We start from the raw sequence: 21,881 nt of genomic DNA, 5'->3' as shown, positions 1-21,881 counted from the left end.
CAAGCCGGGTGTATAGGCAGGTTCTTTTTGAATATAAGGGCAACGATTTGCTAAGAGCCGAGTGGGGGAGGAGAATTGGCACAGACATTACAGTGGAAAGCTGGACCAAGATGTGTGAGAATGTCAGATTATGCTCCTTGGGTTTGACTGAGCGGACTAGACAAATTAAGATCCTAAATAGGGTCTATTGGACCCCAGAAAAAATGTGGAGGAGAGGTTTGAAGGACGTTCCAGAATGTTGGGCGTGTGTTCAGGAGGATGGTACGATGGAACATATGTTGTGGGATTGTGTGAAGGTTCAAGGGTTTTGGAGCGAAGTTGGTGAAATTTGTGAAGGTATCCTGGATGTGATGATTGATTTTAATTTTGAGACAATAATTCTGGGGAACGATTTCAACTTGGATGATCTCTCTCAATGCCAAAAGAAGTGGTTGTTTAGAGGGGCTGCAATGGGTAAGAAAATTATCCTTCGGAATTGGAAATCTGCTGCTGCCTTGAATAAAGAAATGTGGCTGAGCGAAATGCGTGATTTGGCAGCTATGGAGGAACGATTGTATAGGAAACAGGGCAAGACGGGTTTGTTTGCAAAGATATGGGGGAAATTTGTGGAACTATATTGATTTTGATTTATAAGGTACTGAGATGTGAACAAGGGGTGGGGTGGGTTATGTTTCTATGATATCTAATGTTTTTGTGGCTTTGTATATGTATATATATTTTTTTTTTGTAAATATGTTCCTGTATTGTATGGTGATGTTTTTTGTTGTGGATTGAAAATACATTTTCAAAAAAAAAAAAAAGGAACTGTCAATACCACCAAAAACTCCTGAGAAAAATTTGACCCTTGCTCAACCAAGAAAATTGCATTACCATAGCCAGAGCAACAATATTGTCTAGACTGGACTACGGCAACTCCCTGCTTCTGGGAGCAAACATGAAATGCCTGAAACAATGTCAGGTTATTCAGAATAATGCCGTCAGGACAATCACGGGCAGGCCTAGAAGGGAACACATTACAGGCGATAGGAAAGATATACACTGGCTGGCCATGGAGGAGAAAATTACTTTTAAATCCCTCACAATGGTCCACCGATGCTTGAATGGCAAAGCTCCAGCGTACTTGAAAAAACACTTCAAGTGGCATGAACCATCCAGAAATTTAAGATCCTCTAACAAAGGTCTTCTTCAGACAGCCCCTGCAAAAAAGTAAAACGGCCTGGGCAAGGCCTTCCCAAACAGAAGCATCCATAAATGGAACGAACTGCCTGCATCCTTGAAATTAGAAACCAACTACATACACTTCAGAAAGAAGTTAAAGATCCTACTCTTTAAATAAACTGGATTAGTGACCTCCCTCCGCTCCCCATGCTATGATCGTTTGTCTGTCTATTCTTGTCCCGTTTTTGTACTCAATTGTCCTGTCTCTTTGGAATGCGCTCTGATGCCTGCGGGCTTTAGCGCTATACAAATAAACAAATAAATACATTTTGGGATGCGCTGCAGCCACTTCGGGCACCCAGGAGCAAACCTTGAGGACTTCACAAAGGATTCCCTGTATGCTGCCCAGGCCACATGTGCCCCGCAACGCTCAGCAACGCCACCCCGGCATTCTGCCCAGGCGCGCTCGGACAGAAGCAGGAAAGTGGGGGCAAACATATTTTGTGATAGCACGGGTGCATGCCAGGCCTGCTAGGTGGACCCTAGAAATCAGAATGTAGAAAAGATGGCTTTTTTGGATTCTGTGTGGGACTCCCTGGAACGTGTTATAAGGCAGATTTGGAGTCTAGGAACATGAGTACATTTTGTAACAATGAGTTGCATGAGGACCTCGAGATGTGCCCAGGCAGTCCAAAAATGAATATCTCCTAAAAGAAACAAGTGCTGCTTTTCCAGCACCCGAGTGGAGCAAATACTATTGATGTGGATATTACATATGGGCAATAGGTCTAAATGCACAACCGCCTTAATGACCTGCTATTCTGCCCTCCTTTTGGATGTGTACGCCCTGTGCTTTGCTGAAAGGTGAGGTCTGTGTGTTCCTTAGTTGATTAGGTTTCTCCTGCTCTCAATTAAAAGGAAAGAGCCCATGAACAGTGGTTGTTTTGGTGTACCCCTTTTGTGTGATGGATTTGCCTATGTTGCCTTGCGTCACCTTGTAAGGGTGTGAACTTGGTTGGACTCCTTTAGTCCCTGCATGATGCTTATTAGGGCATTCCACTGCTGCTCTTCCCCGCCAAAGGCTATTGGCTTTGCACCTGCATGTTTCAAAAGCTCCAATCTACTGCAGAGGGCGTGCTGGGCCTGGTGTGGTAGCCTCCTGGAAGAAGGCATGTTAAGGTGGGTGAAGGGCCCCATCTCACCGGGGGAAGGTCTGTGGGCCCCAACTGAAAGACTCCCAGGCCCCTGAAAAAGATGACGGCGTCTTAGAGCAGAGTGGTCTCGCCAGTCTAGCTGACTGAGGAGTTGGAAAGCTGGTGGCCACCCATTAAATAGCCTGACAGAGAACCGTCAATCACCCTGGAGGGAGCAGGGGTGCAAGCACAGGTGAAATGTTAGTGAAGCAGTCATCGGGTCAGAAGCATGTGAATCGTGACACGGTAAACGCGGTACTGTGTGAACGTAATATTTGTCTATACCCACGTTTAGTTTATTTATTGGTACCAGGCACAATCAATACATCAAAATGAACAATTCATAAATAATATGTTCTAAAACGCACATGGCCATACACAGATTTATAAAAACACACACTGGAAACATCAAGAACAGAAAACCACAATATAAAAACCAACACAAACTTTAACCACACCACCCGGCCCCCTGAAGGTCCAAATCTGAGTATGGAATTCCCAAAATTGGCTCCAGATGCCACTGAATTATTCTGCTCACCCTCCCTGGTACTAATGCAGCCACAAGTGACCCTCCAGCGCTCCGCGTCGAAATCATAATTCAGGGACGCAACGTCTACTAAGGCTTCTCTTGCCCGCACGCCGCACCTATGTCTTTTAGCCCACGGAATGCCATATCCATGCCAGCACAGACTGGTAACATGGGTGCGGAGGAAGCTATGCTATATTAGCTCCTACGGTTACATTGATTTAATTGAAAACATCATCCCACATCTTGTGACCGTGTGATGCGTTGGTCATTTCACCAGCCTGGCACTCCTCTGACAGCCGATTATCCGGTCCCCGATTTACAGGCCCATAATCTCGCGACAAGTCAATGTCAATCTTGGTCAGGACACTAGGCACTTCCTCCTCTGCAATACATGCGTCCCTGTGTTTATCTCCTAGCCACCAAGTTCCTTTAAATCACCAGGAATGAAGCGCTTACATGCACTGAAGACTTCCATGCGCTTGATTTCCCAAGGAGATCTGATCCGGCAAACGGGATCCACTCGGCCCAGGAGGGATCTGGCAGGTAACCTTGAGCAGAGTAGACGTACACCTCTCAGAGGCTGGGGGACCAGTTGGGCCCTGCTCCCTGTAAAGGGCGTGTGCTCTGACTCTGCCCATTTCTTGCATTTTCACGTTGTGTTATCACTTTTGTCCCTCTGTAAAGATGCTCCCAGACGCTTCGTTTTTTACTGCACCCCACGAGGAATGGAGGCAGAAACCAATAGCATTTGCAGCACAAGTGACCTTCTAAGGTACAACTGGGCCACACCATTTTGATTTCGCATATTGTATATACAAACAATACTAACACCGTACAGTGTTTTTATATCAATGCACTCATTGTCCTTTATACAATCTCTCAAAGTGCCTCTAGCTAGGCTTGCATCCTCTGCTAATGTACCTGCGCTGAGAACGCAACAGGGATCTCTCAAAGCATCTCTATCTAATGTACCTGCGCTGAGAAAGCAACAGGGATCTCTCAAAGCACCTCTATCTAATGTACCTGCGCTGAGAACGCAACAGGGATCTCTCAAAGCACCTCTATCTAATGTACCTGCGCTGAGAACGCAACAGGGATCTCTCAAAGCACCTCTATCTAATGTACCTGCGCTGAGAACGCAACAGGGATCTCTCAAAGCACCTCTATCTAATGTACCTGCGCTGAGAACGCAACAGGGATCTCTCAAAGCACCTCTATCTAATGTACCTGCGCTGAGAACGCAACAGGGATCTCTCAAAGCACCTCTATCTAATGTACCTGCGCTGAGAACGTAACAGGGATCTCTCAAAGCACCTCTATCTAATGTACCTGCGCTGAGATAGCAACAGGGATCTCTCAAAGCACCTCTTTCTAATGTACCTGCGCTGAGAACGCAACAGGGATCTCTCAAAGCACCTCTATCTAATGTACCTGCACTGAGATAGCAACAGGGATCTCTCAAAGCACCTCTATCTAATGTACCTGCACTGAGAACGCAACAGGGATCTCTCAAAGCACCTCTATCTAATGTACCTGCACTGAGAACGCAACAGGGATCTCTCAAAGCACCTCTATCTAATGTACCTGCACTGAGAACGCAACAGGGATCTCTCAAAGCACCTCTATCTAATGTACCTCCACTGAGACAGCAACAGGGATCTCTCAAAGTGCCTCTATCTGGGCTTGCATCCTGAGCTAGTGTACCTGCACTGATATAGCAACATGATCTCTCAAAGCACATCTATCAAGGCTTGAATCCTGGGCTAGCTTACCTCTACTGAGGCAGCAATAGCGACCTCTCAAAGCACCTCTATTTAAGCTTGCATCCTGGGCAAGTGCACTTGGACAGAGACATTAACTGGGCTCTTGCAAAGCATCTATATATAGCCTTGCCTCATTAGTTATATAGCATTGGAAAAAGACATCCCCAGGGCTTCCTCGGGGCACCTCCTTTCTGGTCGCCCTTGAAGACACTCATCCCGGTCTGGAAACATCCAGCGAGCCTTTACAATGCACCAGTATCCCCGTTTGCAGTATGCACCCCTATCCCTGCACTGGGTTTTCAATGAGCACCTCTACCGCAGCACCGAACCATTGGCAGAACACTTAATGCATCTTTAATACACCCACAGCTGGCCCTCTTATCCCAGCACCGAGCGATACACCGAGCTCTGAAGAGGCACTTCTGCCCTGACGTGCAGTGTGTACTGACGTGTGGGTCTAATGACGCACGCGGACTTGTCCCAGTGCACCTCTAGTGACATACGGCGAGCACTAGTGCCTCGTCGCTGAACCATCAACAGCGCCGTGTCCAATGCATTGTTAGGTGGTGCTGAAACACATCGTCTTTCTTTTAAGATAGCTCAGGGGGTGAATGCACCTGCTGCAGCAAATGAACCACTGTACCTTGCAGGTTTACATGGCAAGTTTCTGAATGGGCCGCCTTGGTTGCTAACACGCGGAGTAAGATGAAGGTGGGTAATAATCGCAGCTCTTATGAACACCTTCCAGGCTAATTATTTTATATATGCCATGCCCAGTCGGCCTACCTCTTCCAACCCAGTGACACATTGCTCTGCAGGCCAACCACATATGGAGCTACTCGTGAGCGGTATGAAAAGAGACTCAAATAAGTTGCTAAAATACGTTCTGATCCCAATAGGGTAGCTCAGTGGGTGAATGTACTTATGGCAGAGACCAGCATGTGAGATGTTAATCATCACAGAGGTGAATGCCCAACATGTGCATGCTGCGGGAAAGTGTGCTTAACCTGGAGGTTTTAATTTTACATGTAACCTGCAGGCCCCAGTATTCAACCTCGGTTAGATAGCTCATGGGGTAAAGCGTGCGCTGTAGTGATCCGTGTGCGGCCTGCGGTGGCCTACTTCAATCCCAATATATCAATTCCCTGCTTCAGAGATCTGCGTCACACCTTCGGATGAAGGCGTCCATTCCCAGCAGAGCCAGCTCAGGTGTGCACGAGTATAATGTCAAAGAACGCATTTCAACAGGATGATATGATGTACCTGTTAATGCGTGCATTGGATACAACAGGTTACAGCGCTTTACAAAAACACAAGCCAGCAGCCATATTCCAGCACTGACAATACTTTTCCTTTTATCTTTCAAATCCCAAACAGCAGAAGGAAATCACTCTGAAGTTGGGGAGTGGGAAAGTTGGACACGTTGGGCCAATAAAGAGCAACAGGGTTCAGAACCGCAACGCATGCATTTAAGAGCGATGGAGAGGCTCCATGTGTGTCAGTGCAAAGTCCCAAGGGGAGACAGCTGTGAAACATGAACATACGCAGGGAGTGGTGGCGGTGCTTTCCTGCGCTGTACCTAACGCCTATACATCAGTGCTTTAAGTGGGGTAAGAAAATGGGGGGCGGGCTCGTTTGGGGGCGTTGATTTCATTGTGGACGTGGCCTGAAAGTGCACAAATCATAATAAGGTGTGCAAACAAATATATAAATGTATGTGAGCATTTATATGTTTGTATGCTTACCTTACTATGGGTTGTGTACTTTTCAAGCCATCTCTTATAAACGTAGCAATGTTGCATATTTCTATGTTTCTCAAAGATGGCTTGACACGTAAACAATTCAAGACATCTTTTATAAAGCCTTGATGACGGACAAAACCCAACGCTGCTTTGTCCACAAAGCTTTATAAAAGATGCCTTGAATTGTGCACGTTTCAAGCCATCTTTTATAAACATAGAACCATCTATCTTTTATAAAGCTTTGTCAACGGAGATAAATGCCTCAGGCTCTGTGATCTCTGCTCAGAGCAGAGATCACTGAGCCTGAGGCGCCTTTCACCCTCTGCGAACCCGGGGGAGTGGTGGGGGTCCGTGATCTAATCTGCATATTAGATCACGGAGCCCGTGGGTTCCCGAGACAGTGACCTGGGAGGGCAAACAAATGGGCAGTAACTTCCTCTGATGACCCTGATCAGGGGTCATCAGAGGAAGTTACACTGACAGCTTCAGCGTTGCTGTAGCTGTCTGGCATGTCTGTTAGCTTGCCTGACATAATGGCTCCTGCATCTCCCATCGCGGCTGCGGCCGTGGCGGGTTAATGCGTCCCACCAATGTTGTGTGGGACCGGGGGCCCCAGGAGGGCCCTGGCTCAGCCCCACTTTCTGGAGACTGCCCCGGCCCACTTAAAGCACTGCTATACATCCTTCCCAAGAACAGCGTTTGCAGCCACCCTGAGACCGCACTGGGGTTTGTGCACAGCGCCAAGGCCTGCCATCACTCGGGGTGGGTTTCACTGCCCTTACTGGGGCTGCCATGCTCTGCTGTCTTGTATGTGCCCCCTGGACATGCGGGAGTAACAGGAGTGGCAATACATAATGCCTGAGGCAGATGTCAAAGAGAGGGGAGGGGCAAAAGGACTACTTCAAACATTGAAAGGGGCCATCCCTACTCCTGCCCACCTCCACATTGCATGTACCTACATGGGAGAGGGAACTTTGGGGCCCTACGCTCCCTGGAGATGGTGTTTGAAGTTCATATTTCTTGGTATGCAGCTGGCGTTTTTTCTAGTAAAGGTTTTAGACTTTTTTAGTTATTATATATAATAATTGGGATACATTCAGAAATGTAATGTAACCCTATTGTGACCTTGTATATATACTGCTCATGACTATGTAACTAAGCCTGTACTGTAACAAGTGCCACGATGTCTTCGGGCTGATGTGCGCTATATAAATGTTAATAAAACAAAACAAAACAAACCCCCCTAGTGTTTGCTGTAAGGGGGGTGGGGGAGTATCTGGCTGTACCAAGCCAGTTGTAGACTGCAGAGTAAAGTTGTCCCACTTCTGTGTCAAGCCAGGTTTTCGCACAACCTCCCTTCTAGGGGTAAACTAAGTGCCATACAAGAATTAATGCCATTAGACCACTTCGCGGATAGGAGTTAGCAGAGCTTTAAGTGAGCCAGAGCTCATCCAAAAATTGCCTGTTCACTTGAGGAATCCAACATCCCCAAGCAACACTGGTAGATACCCACCCTTCGCTCGGCCTGCAGTTCTATTGATTGTATTGTATTGCATTTGGTTATTTATATAGCGCTCTTTCCCCACTTGTGTGGCCTCAATATGCTTTATTCGGTTGGAACGCCCTCGGAGACCATAGTCAGTGTGGCTGAAAATTCTAAGAAGTTTAGTTTAGGAGATGCATGTGTGCATGTTGCCGGTCTAGGGTTTGGGTGGTTGGCAAGGCTCGACTAAGCAGCCCAAAGAGAGGTCAGGCACGTGGGTGGGCCCTGTAGAGGGTTTGCGATATATTGCTATTGTTGAGAGAGTCAATGTGTGGCCAGCTATACCGAATTCCTTTTGTATGTTGTTCGCTGTATGCTTGTGGCAGAGGTGTTGAGGTATGTCAGGTGTTTCAGTCTGCACGGCTATGTGTGGCGCTAGACCGGATGAACATAGCCATAGCAGCATTCTACCGTGCATGGATGCTTGGCCGTGCCTGTGTCCACACTGGTGGTGTGAGATATACGTACCGTAAACTTAGAAATTGTTTGGCTGGGTCTATCTTTATCCAGTGCAGCTGAGGAACAGGCCTAGATTTGAGAGTCATATACCATTGGGGGAGACTAGGTTTTGAATACATTTTGTTTACAGTATAAAGGCATTTATTGCTGGGTTGGATTAGCTTAAGGGATCCTGTATGTAGGGTTTCACAATACATTTTGGGTAAAGAGGCTACAACTAGACCTGAGAACCCTCCATAGTGGGAGAGGGGCCTCGGTCTCACAATGCAGTATGTTTCACCATGTAATAAACAAAGATGGAGGCTACACCCAGACATGAGGATCCTGCGCAGTGGGCGAGGTGCCCATGTCCTGCGATGCAGTAGGTTCCAGCATATAATAAACAAATATCGGGGCTACACCTACATCCGAGGGTCCTGTATAATGGGAGTGAGGCACAGGCTTTGCAATGCAGTATGTCCCACCATAAAATAAACAAAGATGAAGGATACACCTATATCGGAGGATCCTGTATAGTGGGAGAGAGGCCCAGGCTTCACAACGCAGTATGTTCCACCATAAAATAAACAAAGATGAAGGATACACTTAAATTTGAGAATCCTGTATAGTGGGAGAGAGGCACAGGTCTCACAATGCAGTCGTTTTCGTCTTATATTAAACAATGGATGGAGGCTATACCTAGATTAGGGAGTCCTATATAGTGGAAGGAGGCCTAGGTTTCACAATGCAGGAGGCTTCATCATATAATAAATAAAGATGGAGGCTACACCTAGATTTGAGAACCCTGTAGGGTGGGGGAGAGGCCTAGGCTTCACAATGTAGTAGGTTTCAGCACATAATACAGTCGTTTTCCGTAATATAACAGACATATATGGTTTGTTATATCTTGATTTGAGATTACATTTGTAGTGGGAGATTGCTAATATTGAGAGTTCCCTAAGCGAGCGGTGCAGGTTAACATTAACAGTTATTCCTTAGTGATAGGCGTGTGGTTTCTATTGTGGACGGATCCGGTGAGAATGTTGCAGGTGTGCCACAGCGAAAGCTGTTGGCTTACCTGGAGTGCTTGTCTGGTGGGAGTGTTGTTGTGGGTGGGTGAATAGTGTTTCTGGTGTGCCACAATGAAGGCTGCTGGTTTACCTTGTTTACTTGTCGGGTGGGAGTGTTGTTGTGCAATTGGTGGTGGTGTGTCAGGAGAAACCGCTGCGAGAGCTGCCGGCCCCTGTGTTGTGATAGATGTGATAGATGCAGGGGAGTTTTTATTAGTGGTGTATTCTCGGGGTGCAAAGGATTAGGAGAGTATTGGGAAAAGCCAGGTTTTAAGGGCCTTCCTGAATTTCAGGTGGTTTTCGGTGTTGCGGATGTGTAGCGGTAGAGAATTCCAGATGATTGGCGCTTGGACGGATTAGGAGGAACCACCAAACCTTGTGGAGCTGTGGGGTGGGATCACTAGGCAAAATGCTGTGCGAGATCTGAGGTTCCTGGAAAGTTGGTAGGGGACAATTTTGTCTCGGAGGAATTCCAGGCCGGTGTTGTGGACTGCGCGGTGGGTGATACACATGGCTTTAAAGGTGTTGCGTCGAGCAATTGGGAGCCAGTGGAGGACTCTCTGGGTAGGGCCTATGTGTTCTCTGGCAGGCAGGTTAATGAGCAGGCGTGCTGACGCATTTTGGATTCTATGGAGTTTCCTTAGGTGGGATGCTGGGATGCCGGGGCTCCTAGGTAGAGGCACTTTGCGTCGTCTAGGCGGGACAGGATGATGGAGTTGATGGCTGAGAAACGGTGGGGATAGGTGAGGTAGGGTAAAATCCACCTGAGAATCAGTAGGTGGTAGAAGCAGGTTTTGGATGGGAACGTCAAGAATCACCTTGGTTTGCAAACCACTGGAATTTGTGTATTTGTGTTTCAGATTATATAGTGCAAATCCTAGCGAGGGAGCAATGGAGCACTGTGCAATGCTGGTTGAGAATTGCAGCAAAAAGTATAGGTTGTCCCTAGAGGGGACACATTGCAGGTGTGCATCTGGGGTTCCTGGTCCAGAGTGGTGGTTCTCTCCTGGGAGGAGGGGCTGAGGGTCCTAGGCCGTCCCTAGAGGGGACACGTTTCAGGTGTGCATCTGGGGTTCCGGGCCCACAGAGGTGGTTCTCTCCTGGGAGGAGGGGCTGAGGCTCCTGGGCCATCCCTAGAGGGGGCACGTTCCAGGTGTGCATCTGGGGTTCCTGGTCCACAGTGGTGGTTCCCTCCCCGGAGGGGGGGCTGAGGCTCCTGGGCAGTCCCTAGAGGGGGCACGTTCCAGGTGTGCATTTGGGGTTCCAGGTCCGCAGTGGTGGTTTGCTCCTGGGAGGAGGGGCTGAGGCTCCTGGGCCGCCCCTAGAGGGGGCACGTTCCAGGTGTGCATTTGGGGTTCCTGGTCCACAGTGGTGGTTCCCTCCTAGGAGGAGGGACTGAGGCTCCTGGTCAGTCCTTAAGAGGGGGCACGTTCCAGGTGTGCATCTGGGGTTCCAGGTCCACATTGGTGGTTCTGTCCTAGGAGGAGGGTTTGAGGCTCCTGGGCCATCCCTAGAGGGGGCACGTTCCAGGTGTGGATCTGGGGTTCCAGGTCTGCTGTGGTGGTTCTCTCCTGGGAGGAGGGGCTGAGGCTCATGGCCCGACCCTAGAGGGGACACGTTCCAGGTGTGCATTCGGGGTTCCAGGTCCGCAGTGGTGGTTCTCTCCTGGGAGGAGGGGCTGAGGCTCCTAAGCCGTCCCTAGAGGGTATACGTTCCAGGTGTGCATCTGGGGTTCCTGGTTCACAGTGGTGGTTCTCTCCTGGGAGAAGGGGCTGAGGCTCCTGGGCAGTCCCTAGAGGAGACACGTTCCAGGTGTGCATCTGGGGTTCCAGGTCTGCAGTGGTGGTTCTCTCCTGGGAGGAGGGGCTGAGGCTCCTGGGCCGTCCCTAGAGGGGGCACGTTCCAGGTGTGCATCTGGGGTTCCTGGTCCACAGTGGTGGTTCCCTCCTAGGAGGAGGGGTTGAGGATCCTGGGCAGTCCCTAGAGGGGGCACGTTCCAGGTGTGCATCTGAGGTTCCAGGTCCGCAGTGGTGGTTCTCTCCTGGGAGGAGGGGCTGAGGCTCCTGGGCCGTCCCTAGAGGGGGCACGTTCCAGGTGTGCATCTGGGGTTCCTGGTCCACAGTGGTGGTTCACTCCTGGGAGGAGGGGCTGAGGCTCCTGGGCTGTCCCTAGAGGGGGCACGTTCCAGGTGTGCATCGGGGGTTCCAGGTCTGCAGTGGTGGTTCTCTCCTGGGAGGAGGGGCTGAGGCTCCTGGGCCGTCCCTAGAGGGGGCACGTTCCAGGTGTGCATCTGGGGTTCCTGGTCCACAGTGGTGGTTCACTCCTGGGAGGAGGGGCTGAGGCTCCTGGGCTGTCCCTAGAGGGGGCACGTTCCAGGTGTGCATCTGGGGTTCCTGGTCCACAGTGGTGGTTCACTCCTGGGAGGAGGGGCTGAGGCTCCTAAGCCGTCCCTAGAGGGTATACGTTCCAGGTGTGCATCTGGGGTTCCTGGTTCACAGTGGTGGTTCTCTCCTGGGAGAAGGGGCTGAGGCTCCTGGGCAGTCCCTAGAGGAGACACGTTCCAGGTGTGCATCTGGGGTTCCTGGTTCACAGTGGTGGTTCTCTCCTGGGAGGAGGGGCGGAGCAACCTAGGCCGTCCCTAGGGACATCCTGAGGGCAGCATCTTAAGTGTGCAATGGCAGGCTTTGCACAGATGTCAAAGCGAGCTTTCTACTCGCTGTGCTATCTGAACGGCTACTGTGGGAGCCAGGGGTGGACTGGCCTATGGGGAACTCTGGAGATTTCCTGGTGGGCCTCTGCAGCCTGGGCCTCATTTGTGTCGTATTTCCAATTGTTCCCATAGGAAAGGGGTTGGGCTTTCTGAACATGTGTAATACAGGGCCACTTTGAAAATTATTTCCAGAGCTACTTTTGGTGTGCAGCCCACCCCTGGTGCGAGCTCAGTAAATGTGCTTTAAGCCTGTAGCCCCTTTTCCAGCCGTGCCCCCACTGCCGGACTCTAGCTGCGACCACCCAGAGGGCCTGATTCACAGAACCGTTTTATAATGGAGCAATCCCACAGGAAAACGCTCTGCGAATCAGGCCCAGAGTCTCTAGACAGAGAAAGCAAATGCATGCCCCCCCCCCCACCCCATTATAATGTATGAGGCCACAGCGGCTGCCCGCCTCTGTCGTGTAGATGGACATTTCTCGGCCCTGTGTGAGGGCGCGGTCAAGCGGGCAGAAATGAGAGAGAGAGTGGTTTGGGTTACCACCTACATGCCAAGAGGTGGGCAGTAAGTGCAGAGGGGTGGGGAACCCGCCCACTTAATACGTTGTGTGGGGACGCTAGGGCACAGTGTGAGAGCAGGAAGGTTCTCCCTGATCCGTTTGAGAGAGTGAGGTGTGGGAGGGGCATGAGGTGCCAGTGCCCACGCTACAGGGCCATAGTGGGCTTCCCCAGCAGGTGCATCCAGCATGCCCTTTCCCGTGTGCCCCTGACACCCCCCCCCCCCCGTCTCTCCCTGGTCTCCAGCTTTGCCCTTAAGCGCTCGGTTCTGTTTCTCCTCCGTGCCTGGCCTTGCCCTTTTCGGTGCGGTTCCGGTTTGCGTCTTTCCACCATCTGTGCGAGAATGTTCTAAGAAGCCACGGCCCTTTTCAGTAAACACAAAAGGGTGATTTTTTGAGAAAAGCAGTGCAGAGCGATGTGTTGCCTTTTGCCAAGGTTGCCGTCGCTGCACAAACGGAACACTTAGACACAGGGTGCGAATTGTTGCCTTGTGGGACGGTGTTTTGGGGCCGCGGTGGGAACTGAACCCCGCATATAAGACAGGATGACTATTTCTAGAATAAAGGCTGTTTCCATCCGCATACTGCGCCATAACACTTACCAACACGCAACACCTGTTCACAAAGCGCGCCTTCCACGAGCACCGCGACCACACGAGAACACCCCCGAATCGAATGCCGGAATAGCGCGCGCTTCAGCGGGGTGGAGATGCGGCACACTGCCGGGACCGCCGGGCAGAATGGGCGATTAGTGGGCGGAAGCCCCCGGCGGCTTTAACACGGGAGGCCATCGAGGGAAGGGCGGGGCGGAGGGGGGCGGCTGTCTCATACCGCACGGCGCCAAGGGGTTCATACAGTTCACCAGCGGAACGGAGAACTTGCCCTTTGAACACAGTTTGTTGGTGGGGGTCAGGCGGCAATATGGGTTGAAGGCAATCTACCCTGCGGGTGAGCTGGGGGAGGGAGGCTGGAGGCTGATGGCATTGCTGCAAGTGGAAGGGGATATCGGGTGCATTTTGGGGAGCGGCTGGTTGCATCTTTCCCACACAGTGCCAATAAGAATGGGCAGTGAGTGCCAAGGAGAGTGGGCGTTTAGCTGAGGTTGGCAATGGCTGGTTAAGGTTGCCACAGGCCACCGTGAGCGCGGAGTGCCTAAACGCAATGCTGGCAACGCGAGGGGGGCACTGCGAGGCTTCACAGAATGCTGTCAGTGAGAGGCGCCCGGGGCGCTGGGCCGAAAGAGTTTAATCTGAACCGAGGAATCTCCCTGCAACCAGCATGTATCCCTTTTCAAGTCCAAGAGGGGTCAGTGCGACAAAAAGCACAGTATATGACACACGAATAACAGAGACTAGCGGCACCAGGGCCCAAGGCGCCAAAGGTGCGTGTGCGCCAACCATTGACTCTGCTTCACCCTCTGCCCTTCCCCACCGGTGCACACGCCGCTGCCATGCTCCTCTCTGCCAGTTTCCCCAAATGCACCAGCCTCTTCCCCCGTCTGTCACCCTGACCCCCACATCCCGCCTGCCTCAGCTCTCCTTGACAAAATGCCATGCTTACATCACGCCTCCCTCCCGCGATGCCCCCGTGCCCTGCCCCAGGGAAAGATAGCCACTCTCCAGGTGCGGCGCCATCCCCCGCCCCGACCCTGGCTTTCTGTCTAGTCCGAATGTCAGTGCCCTCGCCGCATATCTGGTGCCATCCTGGCCAAACGTGCAACGTCCGTCTCCTATGCCATGGCAGACTCTCTGCTATGCCAGTGAGCAATCGACGCCCGCACATCTTCATAGCAGTCCCATGTGACATACAGCGCCAACTACTGTGTCTTCCCTTCTGCCATATTACTATGCCAGTCCCCGTACCATGCAACCACTCTACCATGGCAATCGAATGTACCATGCCAGGCCCTGTGCCACTCGTGCTATCTCATCGTGCCACGACGAGGATTTACTGTCATCTTGGCAGTCCTTATACCCAGGACAGCCCAATGTGCCACAGTCGCCCATGTGTCATGTTAACCCATGTACTATTTTGGCCTTTGCTAATCAGCTCATGAACCGTGCCGGACACCTGCGCTGTGCCAGCTTATACCACGCAACCCCCTTGGGTCGTGCCAGCCTCTGGTGCTGACCCAGACCTATGCAGAGATAACAGACAGACCTGTCCGAACCTTGTACCATGCTGCGCCCAGGACCACCCCAGCCCAGTCATGTGCCCAGAAAGGATAACTTCAGGACTTGCAAATCCTGCACACGGTTCATGTGTTACCATGTGCAAGCCAGTGCCACAGCCTGAAATGGCAGCACCATACCCTGCCAGTGTCACAGCCTGCAATGGCAGCACCACACCCTCCCAGTGCCCAATGCAAGCCAGTGCCACAGCCTGAAATGGCAGCAACATACCCTGCCAGTTCCACAGCATGCAATGGCAGCATCATACCCTCCCAGTGCCCAATGCAAGCCAGTGCCACAGCCTGCAATGGCAGCATCATACCCTCCCAGTTCCCTCTGCAAGCCAGTGTCACAGCCTGCAATGGCAGCACCATACCCTCCCAGTGCCCTGCGCAAGCCAGTGCACAGCCTGCAATGGCAGCACCCCCATACCCTCCCAGTGCCCTGTGCAAGCCAGTGCCACAGCCTGCAATGGCAGCACCATGCCCTCCCAGTGCCCTGTGCAAGCCAGTGCCACAGCCTGCAATGGCAGCACCATACCCTCCCAGTGCCCTCTGCAAGCCAGTGCCAGAGCCTGTACTAGCAGCACCATACCATCCCAATGCTCTGTGAAAGCCAGTGCCAGAGCCTGTACTAGCAGCACCATACTCTGCCAATGCCCTGTGCAAGCCAGTGCCACAGCCTGCAATGTCAGCACCATACCCTCCTAGTGCCCTGTGCAAGACAGCGCGACAGCGTGTAATGGCAGCACCGCCATACCCGCCCAGTGCCCTGTGCAAACCAGTGCCACAGCCTGCAATGGCAGTACCATACCCTCCCAGTGCCCTGTGCAAGCCAGTGCCACAGCCTGTAATGGCAGCACTACACCCTCCTAGTGCCCTGTGCAAGCCAGGGCCACAGCCTGCAATGGCAGCACCGTGCCCTCCCAGTTCCCTGTGCAAGCCAGCACCACAGCCTATAATGGCAGCACCGCCATACCCTCCAGTGCCCTGTGCAAGCCAGTGCCACAGTCTGCAATGGCAGCACCGTGCCCTCCCAGTGCCCTGTGCAAGCCAGCACCACAGCCTATTAATGGCAGCACCGACATACCCTCCCAGTGCCCCGTGCAAGCCAGTGCCACAGCCTGCAATGACAGGACACTACCCTCACAGAGCCCTGTGCAAGCCAGTGCCACAGCCTGTAATGGCAGCACCATACCCTCCCAATGCCCTGTGCAAGCCAGTGACACAGCCTGTACTGGCAGCACATACCCTGCCAATGCCATGTGCAGGCCAGTGCCACAGCCGGCAGTGGCAGCACCACCATACCCTCCCAGTGCCTTGTGCAAGCCAGTGCCACAGCCTGCAATGGCAGCACCATATCCTCCCAGTGCCCTGTGCAAGCCAGCGCCACAGCCTGTAATGGCAGCACCGCCATACCCTCCCAGTGACCTGTGAAAGCCAGTGCCACAGCCTGTACTGGCAGCACCATGCCCTGCCAATGCCCTGTGCAAGCCAGTGCCACGGCCTCCAATGGGAGCACCATGCCCTCCCAGTGCCTTGTCCAAGCCAGTGCCACAGCCTGCAATGGCAGCACCATACCCTCCCAGTGCCCTGTGCAAGCCAGCGCCACAGCCTGTAATGGCAGCACCGCCATACCCTCCCAGTGACCTGTGCAAGCCAGTGCCATAGCCTGCAATAGCAGCACCATACCCTCCCAGTGCCCTGTGCAAGCCAGTGCCACAGCCTAAAATGGCAGGACCCCCATACCCTCCCAGGGCCCTGTGCAAGCCAGCGCCACAGCCTAAAATGGCAGCACCGCCATACCCTCCCAGTGCCCTCTGCAAGCCAGTGCCCCAGCCTATAATGACAGCACCGCCATACCCTCCCAGTGCCCTGTGCAAGCCAGTGCCACGGCCTATAAGGGAAGCACCCCCTTACCCTTCCAGTGCCCTGTGCAAGCCAGTATGGCAGTGCTGCCATTTTAGGCTGTGGCACTGGCTTGCACAGGGCACTGGGAGGGTATGGTGCTGCCATTACAGGCTGTGGCACTGGCTTGCACAGAGCACTGGGAGGGTATGGTGGTGATGCCATTACAGGCTGTGGTGCTGGCTTGCACAGGGCACTGGGAGGGTATGGTGCTGACATTCAGGCTGTTTCGCTGGCTTGAACAATGCACTGGGAGGGCATGGTGCTGCCATTGCAGGCCGTGGCACTGGCCAGCCTGCAATGGCAGCACCATGCCCTCCCAGGGTCCAGTGCAAGCCAGCGCCACAGCCTAAAATGGCAGCACCCCCATACCCTTCCAGTGCCCTGTGCAAGCCAGTGCCACAGCCTGCAGCGGCAGCTCAATGCCCTCCCATTGGCCAGTGCAAGCCAATGCCATTACATAGTGCCCTGTGCAAGCCAGTACCACAGCCTGTAATGGCAGCACCACACACCCTCCCAGTGCCCTGTGCAAGCCAGTGCCACGGCCTGTAATGACAGCACCCCCATACCCCCCCCAGTGACCTGTGCAAGCCAGTGCCACGGCCTGCAATGGCAGCACCATGCCCTCCCAGTGCATTGTTCAAGCCAGCGAAACAGCCTGAATGTCAGCACCATACCCTCCCAGTGCCCTGTGCAAGCCAGCACCACAGCCTGTAATGGCATCACCACCATACCCTCCCAGTGCTCTGTGCAAGCCAGTGCCACAGCCTGTAATGGCAGCACCATACCCTCCCAGTGCCCTGTGCAAGCCAGTGCCACAGCCTAAAATGGCAGCACTGCCATACCCTCCCAGTGCCCTGTGCAAGCCAGTGCCACAGCCTGCAATGGCAGCACCCCCATACCCTCCCAGTGCCCTGTGCATGCCAGTGCCACAGCCCGGAATGGCAGCACCATACCATCCCAATGCCCTGTGCAAGCCAGTGCCACAGCCTGCAATGTCAGCACCATACCCTCCCAGTGCCCTGTGCAAGATAGCGTGACAGCGTGTAATGGCAGCACCGCGATACCCGCCCAGTGCCCTGTGCAAGCCAGTGCCACAGCCTGCAATGGCAGTACCATACCCTCCCAGTGCCCTGTGCAAGCCAGTGCCACAGCCTGTAATGGCAGCACCATGCCCTCCCAGTGCCCTGTGCAAGCCAGTGCCCCAGCCTGTAATGGCAGCACCACACCCTCCCAGTGCCCTGTGCGAGCCAGTGCCACAGCCTGTAATGGCAGCACCCCCATACCCTCCCAGTGCCCTGTGCAAGCCAGTGCCACAGCCTGCAATGGCAGCACCATACCCTCCCAGTGCCATGTGCAAGCCAGTGCACAGCCTGCAATGGCAGCACCCCCATACCCTCCCAGTGCCCTGTGCAAGCCAGTGCCACAGCCTGCAATGGCAGCACCATACCCTCCCAGTGCCCTGTGCAAGCCAGTGCCACAGCCTGCAATGGCAGCACCATACCCTCCCAGTGCCTTCTGCAAGCCAGTGCCAGAGCCTGTACTAGCAGCACCATACCATCCCAATGCCCTGTGCAAGCCAGTGCCAGAGCCTGTACTAGCAGCACCATACTCTGCCAATGCCCTGTGCAAGCCAGCGCCACAGCCTGCAATGTCAGCACCATACCCTCCCAGTGCCCTGTGCAAGACAGCGCGACAGCGTGTAATGGCAGCACCGCCATACCCGCCCAGTGCCCTGTGCAAGCCAGTGCCACAGCCTGCCATGGCAGTACCATACCCTCCCAGTGCCCTGTGCAAGCCACTGCCACAGCCTGCAATGGCAGCACCATACCCTCCCAGTGCCATGTGCAAGCCAGTGCACAGCCTGCAATGGCAGCACCCCCATACCCTCCCAGTGCCCTGTGCAAGCCAGTGCCACAGCCTGCAATGGCAGCACCATACCCTCCCAGTGCCCTGTGCAAGCCAGTGCCACAGCCTGCAATGGCAGCACCATACCGTCCCAGTGCCCTCTGCAAGCCAGTTCCAGAGCTTGTACTAGCAGCACCATACCATCCCAATGCCCTGTGAAAGCCAGTGCCAGAGCCTGTACTAGCAGCACCATACTCTGCCAATGCCCTGTGCAAGCCAGTGCCACAGCCTGCAATGTCAGCACCATACCCTCCCAGTGCCCTGTGCAAGACAGCGCGACAGCGTGTAATGGCAGCACCGCCATACCCGCCCAGTGCCCTGTGCAAACCAGTGCCACAGCCTGCAATGGCAGTACCATACCCTCCCAGTGCCCTGTGCAAGCCACTGCCACAGCCTGTAATGGCAGCACCATGCCCTCCCAGTGCCCTGTGCAAGCCAGTACCACGGCCTGCAATGGCATTACCATACCCTCCCAGTGCCCTGTGCAAGCCAGTGCCAGAGCCTGTACTAGCAGCACCATACCATCCCAATGCCCTGTGCAAGCCAGTGCCAGAGCCTGTACTAGCAGCACCATACTCTGCCAATGCCCTGTGCAAGCCAGTGCCACAGCCTGCAATGTCAGCACCATACCCTCCCAGTGCCCTGTGCAAGCCAGTGCCAGAGCCTGTACTAGCAGCACCATACTCTGCCAATGCCCTGTGCAAGCCAGTGCCACAGCCTGTAATGGCAGCACCATGCCCTCCCAGTGCCTTGTGCAAGCCAGTGCCACAGCCTGTAACGGTAGCACCCCACACCCTCCCAGTGCCCTGTGCAAGTCAGTGCCACAGCCTGTAATGGCAGCACCATGCCCTCCCAGTGCCCTGTGCAAGCCAGTACCACGGCCTGCAATGGCAGCACCGCCATACCCTCCCAGTGCCCTGTGCAAGCCAGTGCCAGAGCCTGTACTAGCAGCACCATACTCTGCCAATGCCCTGTGCAAGCCAGTGCCACAGCCTGTAATGGCAGCACCATGCCCTCCCAGTGCCTTGTGCAAGCCGGTGCCACAGCCTGCAGTGGCAGCACCCCCATACCCTCCCAGTGCCCTGTGCAAGCCAGTGCCACAGCCTGTAATGGGAGCACCATACCCTCCCAGTGCCCTGTGCAAGCCAGTGCCACAGCCTGTAATGGCAGCACCCCACGCCCTCCCAGTGCCCTGTGCAAGCCAGTGGCACAGCCTGAAATGGCAGCACCATACCCTCCCAGTGCCCTGTGCAAGCCAGTGCACAGCCTGCAATGGCAGCACCCCCATACCCTCCCAGTGCCCTGTGCAAGCCAGTGCCACAGCCTGCAATGGTAGCACCATACCCTCCCAGTGCCCTGTGCAAGCCAGTGCCACAGCCTGCAATGGCAGCACCATACCCTCTCAGTGCCCTGTGCAAGCCAGTGCCACAGCCTGCAATGTCAGCACCATACCCTCCCAGTGCCCTGTGCAAGCCAGCGCCAAAGCCTATAATGGCAGCACCATACCCTCCCAGTGCCACAGCCTGCAATGGCAGCACCATACCCTGCCAGTGCCCTGTGCAAGCCAGTGCCACGGCCTGCAGTGGCAGCATCATGCCCTCCCAGTGCCCTGTGCATGGCAGTACCACGCGATGCGCACTTCAACTCTCTGCTTGGGCAGCGTCCCAGTGCCACCTCGGAACCATGCCTTGCTAATCCTTTTGCAGTGGCAGCCCCATACCCTAATGATGCCGAAGTGAATAGCAGCGCGATGGCATATTGCTGCTATATTAGTGCCATGCCCTGTGCAACGCTAGTGCCAAGTCCTGCTAGTACCATGCCAGCTAATTATCCGCGTAATGCCCGTACTATGCCCTGCCAATGTCAGCCCCAGTTTCTACTAATTACAGGTGACGGGTCCGTATAATGCCCTCGGAAAGCCGCGTTCAGTGCCAGGGGCACTCCCGCCAATGCGTTGGTAAATTAACGCCAACTGTTCTGGCAATGTCCTGCATTGGGCCAGTACCATCATATGCAAATGCATGTGAAATGCGCGCAGTGTGCCAATTTAAAAGCCCATGAAATGCCAATATCACATTGATGCCTCGCGCCGCTATACACGCCCTGCCGTGGAGTCCCTAATATAATGCCTGCACTTCACCCGTCCAACCTGGCACTGTCCGCAGCATGCCCTGCAAATGTCCTGTGCAATGCCATCATCATGCCCTGTGCCGTGTAGTGCCATGCCAAGGCAGCGATGCTGCGTGCAATGCCCTGCAGATGCCCTGCTGACTTTCTAAACGGTGGCACTGCACGGGTAGGTTAATGCCCCGCGCATTGCGAATGCCATGCTCCAATAATGCCCAGCTCGTCAGTAACGTGCCCTGCTCCAGTCCCGCGAGATAGCAGTATCGTGCCACAGTGCAGCGCCCGCTACATCTCATACGCTGCACAGCACCACCCGAGCCCTGGTGCCCCTCGCACAGTGCCCCCAACCCACACATTACTCCGTCCACGCGCAATGACAAGCCCACCCCCGCACAGTGTCCACACGCACCCGCAAAATGGCCCTATGCAGTGCTATGACGACCCCGAATAAACACCTCTACGCCCTGCACCCTCCTCCCGCCACCTCACCCCTACTTACGGCTCTGGGTGGAGGGGGGTCCTTCGGGGGCTGTGTCCGGCCGGGGCTCGGTGCTCAGGCTCTGCGGCTCCTTCTGCTCCTGAGCTCTGCAGCTTGAGTTGGGGGCGGCTGCAAAGTGACGAGGCCAGCCACGCCCCCAACTCCGCCCACACGGTGTGCACCAGGCACTGGGAACCTTTCAGGGAACCCTCTCATACCCCCGTAAATAGGCAGGGGGCGGGGCTTGGCCACCCCGCCCAGTGAGTAGGTACGGGGAGCTACCTAGAGACACACACAAGTGGGGAGAAACCCCACCACAGGAGCGTGCAGGAATGAAGATTGCAGAGGGGCTTCTAGCGGAGAGAGCACGTTCTGGAGTTGTCCTATGCCAGGCGTGAGTAGCTCATCCACTCCTGGTTTTATTCTTTTCCTTCTGGAGCTAGCAGGTTTACCTCTCCAATTTGAATTCAGGGCTACCAGCATGTGCGCCAACCTTTACATTGAAATGGGCTCGAACCACCTAATGACGCAGCCTTTCACCCAGGTGATGGCTTGATGAGAGGCATGTGCCTGGGTGCCACACATGG

The 21,881-nt window shown here is 54.0% G+C and overlaps 1 protein-coding gene across 4 annotated transcripts in view; it reads right to left on the bottom strand.

Annotated features, from left to right (window-relative positions):
• The window catches only part of RBFOX3 (RNA binding fox-1 homolog 3), a 3,087,537-nt gene extending 3,066,092 nt beyond the window's left edge, over positions 1 to 21,445 (bottom strand). For 3 of the 4 annotated variants that reach the window (XM_069655212.1, XM_069655215.1, XM_069655213.1), the window contains exon 1: positions 21,316 to 21,445. The gene's annotated coding sequence lies outside the window, so the exon portion shown is untranslated. Of the gene's footprint in view, positions 1 to 13,305; positions 13,371 to 21,315 lie in introns of those variants that run through there. The other variant, XM_069655214.1, reaches the window with a different exon arrangement.
• Between the last annotated feature and the right edge of the window lie 436 nt (positions 21,446 to 21,881).

Source organism: Ambystoma mexicanum, chromosome 3q (genome assembly GCF_040938575.1).
Source record: "Ambystoma mexicanum isolate Mex_15411 chromosome 3q, UKY_AmexF1_1, whole genome shotgun sequence".
Lineage (NCBI taxonomy): Eukaryota > Metazoa > Chordata > Amphibia > Caudata > Ambystomatidae > Ambystoma > Ambystoma mexicanum.
Note: the sequence above shows the minus strand (reverse complement) of the source record. Positions and strands in the feature narration are given on the sequence as shown.